At 42.1% G+C, this 13,295-nt stretch overlaps 1 protein-coding gene across 1 annotated transcript in view; it reads right to left on the bottom strand.

Moving 5' to 3' along the window:
- Positions 1–13,295, bottom strand: part of LOC126322244 (uncharacterized) — a 700,988-nt gene that overhangs the window by 301,038 nt on the left and 386,655 nt on the right. The gene's annotated exons all lie outside the window — the stretch shown is intronic.

The following is a 13,295-nucleotide window of genomic DNA, read 5'->3' as shown; positions in this document are numbered from 1 at the left end:
ACCAGGCCATGTCTCGACGCTTAAAAGACAATACTAATGCCCAACAGCGGTCACTTTTAGCACCCCACTTACCAATCCCAGCAGGCATATTCGCAGTATCGAAATTAATTCCTTAAGCACGTAAAAAAGATTCTTTTGGTAACATATATTGTATTATAAGTTCTTATGACAAAAACCGCGAACGATAGCGTGACTGGTTTAGGACACGAGCAAGTCCCTGAATCTGTAACGAATCGAACCGCCATATACGTATAAAACAGCTTCAGACTACTAATTACCTTACAAATACGTTAAATATTTGGCATTAAGCATGTGAGAGAGTAAATGTTTAGAAAATATTTGAAATAACATTTAAAGTCTGTTGGATGCTGCTAAGTGTTATCATTATGAAACACCTGATGTCTGGGTACTTAAAGCTCCGTTTTAGGCAAAAGGTAGTTTTTCATGCTTCGCAATGTTTATGACGGCATATCTGACGTATTTTTGTAGGTACATTGAGTGGCATATACGGATACCATTAACAAAATGTGTTGCAAACACGGTTTATAGTGAAGAATTAATAAATGAAGATGTCACGCCTGATGCTGAAGTATTACAGCGTGAACAGCGAAAAAGTATAAAGCGATAAACATTTTTCCTTTCGTCATTTTGTGGTCGTTTCAGCGAGAAAAAGTTTCGTAACGATTTATTGTAATCGGTAAGTGCTCTCATTCTCAAACAATGTATAAAAATAGTCTGGGTAATTTGCGCCCCACAAGTTACGCTGCCTCACGACGTGTATACACTTTCTCATTGTAATATTTGTCTTATTGTGTTATGAATTTAACATAAGATTATGTCTCTTAATGAGGAGATTATGACAGTATTTAAAATTTTTAAATTCGTGCAATAATTACCAGGAGAAAAATGCTCATATTGCAGCACAAAAAAGTCGAATACGTTTCTCTTTAAAGACTGAGGAACCTACTGCTTCAATCCTCATTCCGCCTTCTTCACCAAAAATTTTCACATGCTTATGTATTCGCGCTGTTTTACCCGGACTCTCTTTGTAGTGAAATCTTCATACTCAGCATCTCCCTGTCACTGCCACTGTCTGTATATGTCTCTCTCATATTTGTCTCCCTCTTTCTCCCACTGATTTACAGTATATCCCACTGCCACTAACTCTTGCCCCACTTATACTGCCTCCTTCTGTATTTCTTACTGACTGCCCCTGTCTCCGCCATAACTCAACAGCTCAAAAATCCTGGGAGAGGGGGCTCCTCAGCACACGTGTTTAATAATTCGGTGGTAAAATTTCGTCGGCCAGGATGGATCCAACCCCCCCCCCCCCCCCCCCCCAAGATAATATGCTCACCACTCGTCTGTGTGTTTCATTTCCATTTTCTGCACTCTCTGTGGCTCCCACTACTATTGTCACCATCCATCTCTCTTTCGCTTTCACTGCCATTTTCTCTCTTCCACCATCCCTGTCCCTCTACTAATCTCTTTCAGCGCAAAAAGTGCGAATTTCATGGCATGCCAAAATTTTTGATGAGGATGGCGGAATGGGGAATGAGACCTGATTCCACACTTTTCCATCTGTCTTTTAAAGAGGAACTTATTCAACTGTATTGTGTTCCGATAAGAGCATTTTTCCGCTGACCTTTCTTTTCGCTACTATAGCAGATTGTGCTGCTTATATGAAACGAATTCTGTAGGTCATTAAATTTTTAGCAGCTTTATTTACATACTTCGACAAATCTGTAAACTTTCTAACATACAAACAACAAATAAGAACGCATAATATAAGGTTAATACAAAACCGTTTGCTTTACATTTTTTTCTGGATACCTTGTTCATCGATTGCAATTCATCGAAAATACCCGGTTTATGAGTTGTATCTTTGAATTAGTATTCTTTTCTGTTTTACGTAATTTTTAGTAGTCATTTTAAGTTACTTTCAGGTATGTTAAAAACTTTTTTAGTCCATTTTTTGTCACAGAAGTACCACTTTGGGCATATAGTGTATACGCATGAATTGCTCATTATGCAGAGATAGTGCGTTATAAAGTTCTGTGGTTCCTAAAAACATAGTTTGGTAACCTCAGAACCCTTGCGATGACCCTAGAATCCTTGCCATGTGTTCACTACGTGGTTAAAATTATACATTTATCGCTTAGACAGGATATCATATGCATATTTTACGTGGATAAGTACGGTAAGTTTGGATGTCTGGATCAGATAACGGATTATGACATCTAAAAAAGTCCCGAAGATATCCGACAAAATTATCTTAAGAACATATGTCATGAATATAAATTACAGAAGTGGCCATCCCTGCAACTGATGCTCCCCGTGCCCAATGGTGTTTTTACAAGCCGACTAAGGAGCACCTTAGACCACTCCCATTGCAAAAGAACCAACCGCTTTGCTCGATTTTCCCGGGCTGTAGGAAGTGTATACAGTTTTTTTTTACCCTTATTTCACGCACGCCTTTCTGGAACATGATGTTACCGTGCAGTGTAATGGACGGACTGATATGAGACAATGAAAATCGAATTTTTTTGTCCCTAAAAGCTGTTAGATAGGCAACCTGCAACTGAAATAGTGCCCCGTGAACCGTATTAGCCGCTTAGGTACCTGTATATAGAAATGTCATGAAGTACGATTGTGGCGAGCTACCACTGCACAGTGATAAGGACTTTATTGCGGCGGGCCTATCTTAGCCATCGATTAACGTTGAATCTCTGCTAGATTAATTAATTATGCTACGATACGAAACGTAGTTCCAAAAAATACCTCTTTTCCGCAAAAGCCGTTCTGTAAGAAAAAATATTTGCGTTATATTGTGCACTATTAGTCGGTTTTGGTATTTGTGCCATTCTCAGGTGTACCAATAAGCTAACAACTACGTCAAATAGGACATAGTGTTTAAAAAAAAATTGGTGCTAAACTAGCTGTGGCTAGTTAACTTTTCATTTCGAGTGGTGAATCCATAGGCTTCACATAATTTCCAATATTGATATGGATTTATTTGCTCTCTGTACTGCGCGCCCACCTATAACTTCCTTCTTTCTTTCGTTGTTTTGGTCCACTGATAACATAATGTAAGTAGGATGTTTAGTTTTTTTTTTAATTGGTAACGCCACCGCCACGTAGCGCTCTGTATGAAAATCACTGGCTGTGCCGTGTGCAGTCTGTGGCTGGTTGGCATTGTTGTAATACTCGCCATTGTAGTGTTGGGCAGCGGCAGCTGGATGCTAACAGCGCGTAGCGTTGCGCAGTTGGATAATAACATGTTATTTACTTCGTAAAGATGTTTACACATTATTTATTCTGTTTTGTTCTAATGCTCATGTGTGAGGTTGATGTTTCAAAAGTTATTCTGATTTTTTATGTATGTACTTATGTCGTAATTTTTGTAACACTGATGTATTTGCGATTTCGATTCTTTTGTAAAGCCTATACTACTGCAAATGTTATCTGTATTGTTATGTTCTTTAAAGATGTATTTTGTACATTTGTTATTGCATTCTTATGTTATAAAATTGTAATTGACACCAGTTCATCAAATTAAGTAACTTGTAAATTACATTTCACTGCACACGTTTCTGTTGGTCATAGTATATGGACAATAGTGAGAAGTAGGGACTGATAGTGTTTGCACGTGTGTTAATAACTCAGTAAGGGACTGGATAACAGCATAACTGGTTGTAAGGACATTTCAAAAACAATTTTTGTGAGTGCACAGGTGGTGGTTATGGACTTGCTATATTATCCGCAAGACTCTTCAATGGAGATTGTGCGCCTGCACAGTCAAACAGATGGCTGCTGGCCATCTCTACAAGGACTACAGTGGGTCTACACCTTTGATGACCCACCAATACCATTATTTCTACAAGGACTGCAGTGGGTCTGCACCTCTGGTGGCCCACCAATAGTAATCTCTACCAGGACTACAGTGGGTCTGCTCTGTGATGACCTACCTACCGATAGTCTTCAACGTTGACTGTCTCTGCTGTGGCCCATTACCTGTCTGCATGTCAAGAGTCAGCACTGTCTGTCCGTTGGAAGGACAACACTACTTCTTCAAGACTGATTAGAAATCCATTACTTCCAAGTGCATTTTCTTTTACTACTCAGACTTTGAGAAAAACACTGCAATTTTACTTTGATGAATGATCAGGACTGTCTCTATGGACTGTGAGAAAATTTTAGCTTTTGACCAACATTGTATCGATAAGTGTGTGCATTTCATTTCTTTGTTATTGTAATTATGAGAAAATTTTTCAAATCTGTATTGGCCACTACCCAAAACAATTTGTAAATTTTTTTGTGGGGAGCATGGGGGTTATGTAAGTAGGATGTTTAGGTTTTTTTAATTGGTAACGCCGCCGCCACGTAGCGCTCTGTATGAAAATCACTGGCTGTGCCGTGTGCAGTCTGTGGCTGGTTGGCATTGTTGTAATACTCGCCATTGTAGTGTTGGGCAGCGGCAGCTGGATGCTAACAACGCGTAGCGTTGCGCAGTTGGAGGTGAGCCGCCAGCAGTGGTGGACGTGGGGAGAGAGATGGCGGAGTTTTGAAATTTGTAAGAATTGGTGTCATGAACTGATATATATATTATGACTATTAAGGTAAATACATTGTTTGTTCTCTATTAAAATCTTTCATTCGCTAACTATGCCTATCAGTAGTTAGTGCCTTCAGTAGTTTGAATCTTTTAGTTAGCTGGCAGCAGTGGTGCTCGCTGTATTGCAGTAGTTCGAGTAACGAAGATTTTATGTGAGGTAAGTGATTTGTGAAAGGTATAGGTTAATGTTAGTCAGGGCCATTCTTTTGTAGGGATTATTGAAAGTCAGATTGCGTTGCGCTAAAAACCATTGTGTGTCAGTTTAAGCACAGTCGTGTACAATTTTTCTAAGGCGACGTTTCAATAGATTAATGGGAATCGCATACAAGCTCAAAGCAAGAGGGGGATAACGCAACTACGGAATTTCAAGCTCTTCTGCAGTGAGCAGTTGGAATTGTTTCACAGATCCAAGAGTCACATATTGGCCTATCCTATCGGTGAACGGGATTAATCTTTATAATAGAACCGTGGCGTGACTACTGGGTGCACTAAAACCTTTGGAATTATACGTAACATGGTATGACGCTATTCACCTTTATTTTTCTGCTTTAGTAGCGACATCTGAGATTCGAGAAATGTTACTTTCACCTTATATTCGAGGAATTAGCGGATGATTTTGCGCTGATCTACCACTCCCTAACACTATCATGTTTGTGATGACGCACGCACCGGAAGTGGACAGAGAGTACGAAGTGCGTGCATCACGTCAGCTACATGTTGTCTTCCCAAACACTCTTAGTTGGAGGTTTCCAGCAATTTCTCTGGGCGCCTGATACTATCAGTTACACAAGCGGGACGGTAACGCTGTTACTGCCGACAATGGAGTTGCCCCAATTTCCGGCTTCTTGTGGGCTGACGTCGTCTGCAGCGCCCCATGGGTTTGATGGGGTCGCGACCGACACCAGCGTCTGTGTAATTAAACAGGAACGCCATCTCCCAGCCGCGGGTTGATATTTTTGGAGCACAAACAATGTACTTGGCTACTATTAACAACTGTGAACGAAATACGTTCCTCAAGATACGGGAGAAAGTTTTGTTTCAGAGAATATCAATTTAGCAAGCTGTTAAACAGAATCTTCAGTAGTAACTTCTGGGAGCAGCACGCTATTTACTAGAATGAAGGGCCCGAGTTCGAGTCTCGGTTCGGCACACAGTTTTAATCTGCCAGGAAGTTTCACGCTATTTACTATTTTTTCTTCACTAACTGAGTAGCATACCGTTACGTATGTGGATTTGCAACCCAAATGACAGCACCGCTTGCAGGAAGTACACAACTCAGAGGCGACCCTTCTTTCCAGAGAAGCAAATACAGAATCCTAGCTTGAGAAGTATGGATGGGGAATTCAGTGCGCGGTTCAGATCTTACAGTACGCAATTACAAGAGTCGTCTTTGTAGCTAACATTCACCTCACACAAGAGACTGTCTCCTTTAATCCAGAATGAATCTTTCATTCCGCAGGGTGCTCTGGGCTGTTATGAAACTTACTACCAGTTTAAAATTGGGTATCAGGCCGGGAAACAAACCCGGACCCTTGTCTTTTGTGGGCGATACTATTACCATACAAGCTATCCTGGCACTTCTCACGAACTCCCATCCAAACCACAGAAAAATAGTAGATAAGTTATTTTTGTCTCTTGAACTTGACTTGTAATTTGCTGAAGCGATATCAAATTGAAAGATTTGCATCAGGTGGTCGAACAACCCCGAATGCGTCTCCGTTCCAGTAATGCCACTTGAACTATTCATAAGTCACTTTGACGTCTTACAACTTACAGCAGTATTATGTCAGTAGCTTGGAGGTTACTCAGTCTCGATGATCACCTATCCACAATGTTACGAAGATTGCGAAGTTACATAGTTTACAATAATGAACTAATGAAATGTGAAGCTATAATGATCACTGAGACAAATTGTGCATATCCAAGTAGGAAAAGAACGACAACATCTGTTCAGATTTCGCTTAAGAATATCACCTATACGTCTACAGTAATACGTTGTAAGCCACATTACGAGGAGTGGCAAAGGGTAATTGGTGTAACACTGTCACTTCCTCCCTTCTCCATTCCAGTCGCAAATAATGAGAGCGAGAAGAAAACCTGATGCTAAGTCCACGTGTGAGCTTTAAATCTTTAAGATTATCTTCGGGCATTTCTTGTTAGATGTACTTAGGAGGAAGCAATAAGTTCGTGGAGTCACCCAGGAACGTACACCTCAGAACTTTAGTAGCGAGCCACACCATTATGTACAACGCCTCCCTCGTAGTGTCCTGCTACTGGAGTTATCATCTGAATGACGCTTTCACGCTGACAGAACAGACTCATGACGAAACACGTTGTGTTATTTGCACCTCCTCTAATTCCTCTACCAGTCCTATCTAATAGCCGGCCGCGGTGGTCTCGCGGTTCTAAGCGCTCAGTCCGGAACCGCGCGACTGCTACGGTCGCAGGTTCGAATCCTGCCTCGGGCATGGATGTGTGTGATGTCCTTAGGTTAGTTAGGTTTAAGTAGTTCTAAGTTCTAGGGGACTGATGACCTAAGATGTTAAGTCCCATAGTGCTCAGAGCCATTCGAACCATTTTCCTACCTAATAAGAGCTTCAGAACGAGGAGCAGTACTCAAGCATATGTTGAAGGAGGATTCTCTAAGTTATTACCCGCCCCCCCCCCCCTCCCCCAGGATTAAAGACAGAATGTAGGTAAGCTTTTTGTATGAATAGGAGTTACTCGGATTAGGTGGACCTTCTGGGTAACACGCTAACTTCATCAACGAACATAATATTTCCTTATTGGTTTCATCTCAGCTTTTTTCTGTTTCTAAAAGGGCATGCATAATTATTACAGAATGTGACTCTGGGAAAACTCTTCAAGATCATTCCGCAATGTCTGTTGTTCATTATCTGTGATCTGTAGGACTTAAGTGATACTTTATTTTATATTCGTATGACACCTCAGAGAGGAGGGGCAGTGATTATAATGGAAACACTTAAAAAAAGACGTTACGTGCAGTTGAACATACATACTGGGACGAAAGGAAAGATCCAGTCTATTTGGTGTTGTGTGCGCGAAAGAGAGGGAAAATCTTTGGGAAGTTAGTAGGAAGATAGAATGTTGGAGAAGCAAGCGTTAGTGGCTATTTGCAACGCGAGATTAAAGACCTCCGACAACAGATAGCAACACAAATGTCTTATTACCAAAAGCAGTCTTGCAACGTGTATTATGTGCCATGTATTGTGCACACAGTTGCAGGTAAACTGCTCAAGCATAAAACACAAGAAGTCGTCGTATTTCCAATGTATAATCACAGGTGTTAAACCAGTTGATGAGTAAAAGCTTACATTGGCTGGAAGTCAGAGCATAAACCAGGCAGTCAAAACATGAATTCATGCTAATTAAAATAAATGACCAAAAACTTTAAAACAAACAGAGTGCAACGCTAAATAGGGGGACTATACGGGTTAACTAAATAGGTTTGCATTACTAACATTACGCGAGTAGTAAGGCACTGCGCTCGTACACCACAGGAGAACGACGATTCTGTATATGTAGGTGTTGGATAAAAACGTGGAACACCAAAATACAACTCATTGCCGTGCTTACTACGGTGCAAGAAAACTGTTGACATTCAAAACAGCTTCCGCTCGTCTCGGAATAAATAAATAAATACAGGTTCTCTATGCTTTTCAGGGGAATCTTACAACATTCTTCCTGAAAAATAGTCCCAAGTTCAGGTAATAGTAATGGAGGTGCATAGCGACCACGTTCCCTTCTCTGCAAAGTAAACCACAAAGGCTCAGTAATATCGAGAGATGGTGATTGTGGTGGGCAGGGGAGATGCGATAATTCATCCTCATTCTGACAAAACGAGTCGTGGGCGATACGAGCTGCGTGGAATGGGACCTAGTCATCTTGGAACACAATCACCAGTGAGGAATATTTGTTGTCCATGGTTTAGAGCTGATCAGCCGAAGTGGCCACATAGTCTTTGGCAGTAATACCACTTTGAGGAAAAGCCATGGGGTCCATGGAATACTATGATATGTCTATACAGATAACCATCGAATGTTTCATTCTTGGGACTCGGTCAGAAGTTGGAAAAAGTGTGAATCAAGACTCATCCGACAAAATGAGTTTCTTCAGCTTTGGTTCCAACGGGAAGTGCGTCCTCCACGACCGTTTTAATGGGATCCAAGATAGGAGGAACAGCACCATCGGTCGTATATTTTTAATCCGTTTACTGCAGATCGATTTCAGGTACTGTGTAGTTATCTTTAGTACATGACTTAGATATAACTGCACAGAAGATAGCTACGCAGTAGGTGAAATCGATCTGCGTCAAAGAAGTCAAAATATTACGACCAATGCTGCCCTTCCTCCTATCTTGGATCATAAATGTCTTTGTTCCATTGCTCCATGGTCCAGGTTTTATGGCTTAGATACCAAGTTTTTCTGTTACCGAGATTTGCGTCACTGATGAGTCGTTTTGAAACTCCCAGCTTGGGTTTGCGAGCTCGTTCATTTCTGCGGTGACTTTTGCAGCTGTCGTCCTCTTACTTTTTTGTCACAGTCAGTGCAGTCCACCGCGATCTCTCAACACAGTCTTTCGTCCGCGTTCTAGCTTAGCAGATGAAGTTGTCCGGCTTACCCTGTATGCGGTATAAATCTTCGATGCAGTGCCTCTTCAAACACTAAACACTTCGGCTGCCTTGCTTGCAGAAGCAGTCGCCGTACGAACACCAACAATTCTCTCACGTTGAAATTCACTTAACTCCGGCATAGCGCACCCACAACCACGCAGAACACTGTTCTGACAAAGACTGCCGTTTGCGACGTATCGAGAACATTGTAGAGGTGTCGTTCGTGGTCAAATACGACAGCGCAACCTGCAGGCTTGGCTAATATCTGTGGTTTTCAGGGGTTTTCATACTTTTTTCCACCTACTGGATATACAGCCGCACACGCGTGCTAAGTCTCCGTCACATTTCTGTTATGTAAGAAAAAATAACCAAACTGCTTCGCTCCACTTGAATGACTGAGCGTTAACTGCTGCAAAGCACAATTATCTGCTACAATCAACAAATTTTGCACTTCATTAAACTTCTGTGTAATGAAGGGCTATATTTCACTAAATTGAATCAATTAATAGGGCGCGAAGAGAAAATTACGCCTTTATAGACTCAAACGAAAACATCACTCGCCACTGACCGGTGTTTAATTGGAAACGCTATATGGCCTCGCAAATTTGGTGAACACCCGACGGCGCTCTCTTAATTGAGCTCCATGTCTCCTCTCTGAAGAACGTTTGCAACATAGAACTAATTATCCGGGCACATCGTAAACTGTGACGGCAATGCATCATTCAAGTACCAATCGGAAATATTCTTTAAACGTGAACTCAAAGATAATTACTCTACAGAAAGTTATTGGCTACGTCATGGCTCATTTATAGTCACCGTATCAAAACAGAAGCATATTTTTATTGCAAAATGCTGAAATCCGAAACGTGTGTAATGATAACGACTGATGAGACATCTATAGTCCTCCAAAACGGGATTTTAACCCATATGACGAGGTAGATGAGAACAGGTTTGCTGTTTAGGGGGGAGCGGCACCGTAAACAGTGTTATATCAGTGGGAAAATAATGAGGTGTGCAGCGGGTACGACAAGATGTGGGCTCAAATAACCTCCGTGGGACGATAAAAGCTGAAAGTGTACTCTATCTGCTATTCTTATTTCAACCGAGAACTTACACATTACAGTAAGTACAGACGATTGTGAAAATTTCTTTAGACTACACGATTGCAGCTATACATTGAGGTGAGAAAAGTCATGGGATACCTCGTAATATCGTGTCGGGGAAGTCGTTTGAAGTCCCCTGCAGAGATGCTGAGCCTTTCTGCCTCCATACTCTTCCATAATTGCGAAAGTGTTGCCGATGCAGGATTTTGTGGACGAACTGTTCCCTTCAATTATGTTCCATAAATGTTCGATGGAATTCATGTCAGCCGATCTGGGTTGCCAGTGCTTCACTTGCCCAGAATGTTCTTCAAACTAATCATGAACAATTGTGGCCCGGTGAAATGGCGCACTGCCATCCCTAAAAGTTCCATGGTTGTTTGGGAACATGAAGTCCATGAATGGCTGCAAATGGTCTCCAAGTAGTCGAACGTAACCATTTTCAGTCAACGATCAGTTCAGTTGGACCTGAGGGCTAAGTCCATTCCATTTAAACACAGCGCACACAATTATGGTGCACCAACAGTTTGCACAGTGCCTTCTTGACAACTTGGTCCCATGGCTTTGAGGGGTCTGCGCCACACTCAAACCCTACCAGCAGCACTTATCAACTCAGACCAGGCCACGGTTTTCTATTCGACGAGGGTACAACCGATATGATCAGGAGCCCAGGAGAGGCGCTGCAGGCGATGTCGTGCTGTTAGCAAAGGCACTCGCTCCGTCGTCTGCTGCCATAGCCCATTAACGTCAAATTTCGCCGCACCGTTCTAACGGATACGTCGTCTTACCTCTCACATTGATTTCTGCGGTATTTTACGCAGTGTTGTTTGTCTATTAGCACTGACATCTCTTCGCAAACGCTGCTGCTCTCGGTTGTTAACTGAAAGCTGTCGGTCTCTGCGTTTTCCGTGGTGAGAGTTAATGCCTGAAATCTGGTATTCTGGCACGCTCTTGAAACTGCAGATACCAGAACACTGAACTCCCTAACGATTTTCGAAATGGAATGTTCCGTGCGTCTAGCTCCAACTATCATTCCACGTTCAAAATCTGTTAATTCCTGTCGTGCGGCTATGATCACGCCGGAAACCTTTTCACGTGAATCACACGAGTATAAATGACAGCTTAACCAATGCACTGCAGTTTTACACCTTGTGTACGCGATAGTACTTAGTATATATGGATATCACTATCCCATGACTGTCACCTCACTGTAATGATTAGGTGACAGTGTCATTGCACATTTAATCTATGTCAACACTCGCATATACTGATAAATGGCTATATCCGTTTCGACGGTCTGGCCATTATCAATATGGAGTCAAGCATGTCTCAACCGACCGCCGTGACATCCCTTGCCAACGGTGTTACTGGGTACAGTGTGAAGGTACATGTGGTCAGCACACCGCTCTCTCGGTCGTTGTCGGGTTTCTTGCCTACTAAGAAGTCGAGTAGCTCCTCATCTGACCTCGTGCGGCTGAGTGGATCTCTTGCCGGTCCACGTACCAAGAAAAAACCACTGGCAGTACCGGTAATCGAACACGGGGCTTCCGTATAGCAATCAGCCAGCCTACCAATCAGCTACGGAGGTGGATTGTCGTTATCAATGGCCCACAAATGTTTCTTTGCCGATACGAGGAATCAACATTTCGATTAAAGCGGAAAATTAATGCCTTCGATTTTTTTTTCTACTCAGTATCTTTGTGAGTATTACGTGCTATGACCATTACTCGGTCCACTTTCCCACTTCGCTGATGCAAGTTGCAGCCCTCTAGGGCTCCGAAATGTAGCGTGTAACGTACCGGTGTGTAACGTAATGAGGTTGGTGCGTGTAACATCCTCGGAAAACTGAAAGCACGATTTCGAAGAGTTCGTCCACACATGAAGCACCCTCTCCTTCCAAAACCTAAAGAACCCCGTGGACGGCTTCACTTCAATGGTGATGAAGCGGTGCAAGCAGAAGTGAAGTTGTGGATCAGTGAACAAAGTGAAACATTGTACAGTGACTGTAACGGCCAACTGGTCTCTCGTTGGGAGATGTGTGTTCGTCGCGAAGGTGACTATATTGAGAAATAAATATGTAAAAATGAAGAATAAAGATGGAGAATGTTGATGAAGCGTGTTCAATTTTAAAAGTGGCAAGAGTTTCACATAAATTCTAAGGCATTACTTTTCGGCTCATCCTCGCAAAAAATATCGCTTTGCTAGAAGTAATGTTACTAAAATTTCGTGATAATAGTAGTAACCAGCGCAAAAATGCTCCTATCGGAGCACAAAAAATGCGAATCTGTTCCTATTTGTTTAAAAGGCTCCGAGTGAAGAATGCGGCACCAGCTGCTTCATTCTACCTTTCTCACCAATTTCCAATATTCGCGTATTTTCATGGTAAGAGAGAAGGAGACAGTAGCAGTTGGAAAGAGATGCAAAAGTAATAAATACTGAACGATGGTAGACAGTAGTTATGGTATAGAAAGAGGGAATGAGACAGTGGCAGTGTGTGTGCGAGAGAGAGAGAGTGACGCAGTGGCAGTGAACTGTAGTTGACAGTGACAGAACGGTGCTAGGAAAAGACTAAAGGAGATAGTGCCATTGGGTCCAAATCTTCTATTCAGTCACTCACTGGTCCTACTGGAACCGAAACGGAAGATAACAGAGAGAAGGTCGAAATACTGAATTCTGTCTTTCGAAATGGTTTCACGTGAAGACTGTAACACGGTCCCTACTTTCAGTTGTCGCACGAACGTCGAAAAGGCAGAAATTGAAATAACCGAATGCGGAATACAAAAACTACAATAGCTTAACAGTAGAAAGGCGTCAGGACCAGACGAGATACTTATAAGATTCTTCAATGAGTATGCGAAACAACTTGCTCCCATTCTAGCACTAATTTATCGTAGATCGCTTGAACAACGAAAGGAACTTAGCGACTAGAAGAAAGCGCAGGTCATT

Source organism: Schistocerca gregaria, chromosome 2 (genome assembly GCF_023897955.1).
Source record: "Schistocerca gregaria isolate iqSchGreg1 chromosome 2, iqSchGreg1.2, whole genome shotgun sequence".
NCBI classification, from domain to species: domain Eukaryota; kingdom Metazoa; phylum Arthropoda; class Insecta; order Orthoptera; family Acrididae; genus Schistocerca; species Schistocerca gregaria.
The sequence above is the reverse complement of the archived record's forward strand: the minus strand, read 5'-3'. Positions and strand labels throughout refer to the sequence as shown.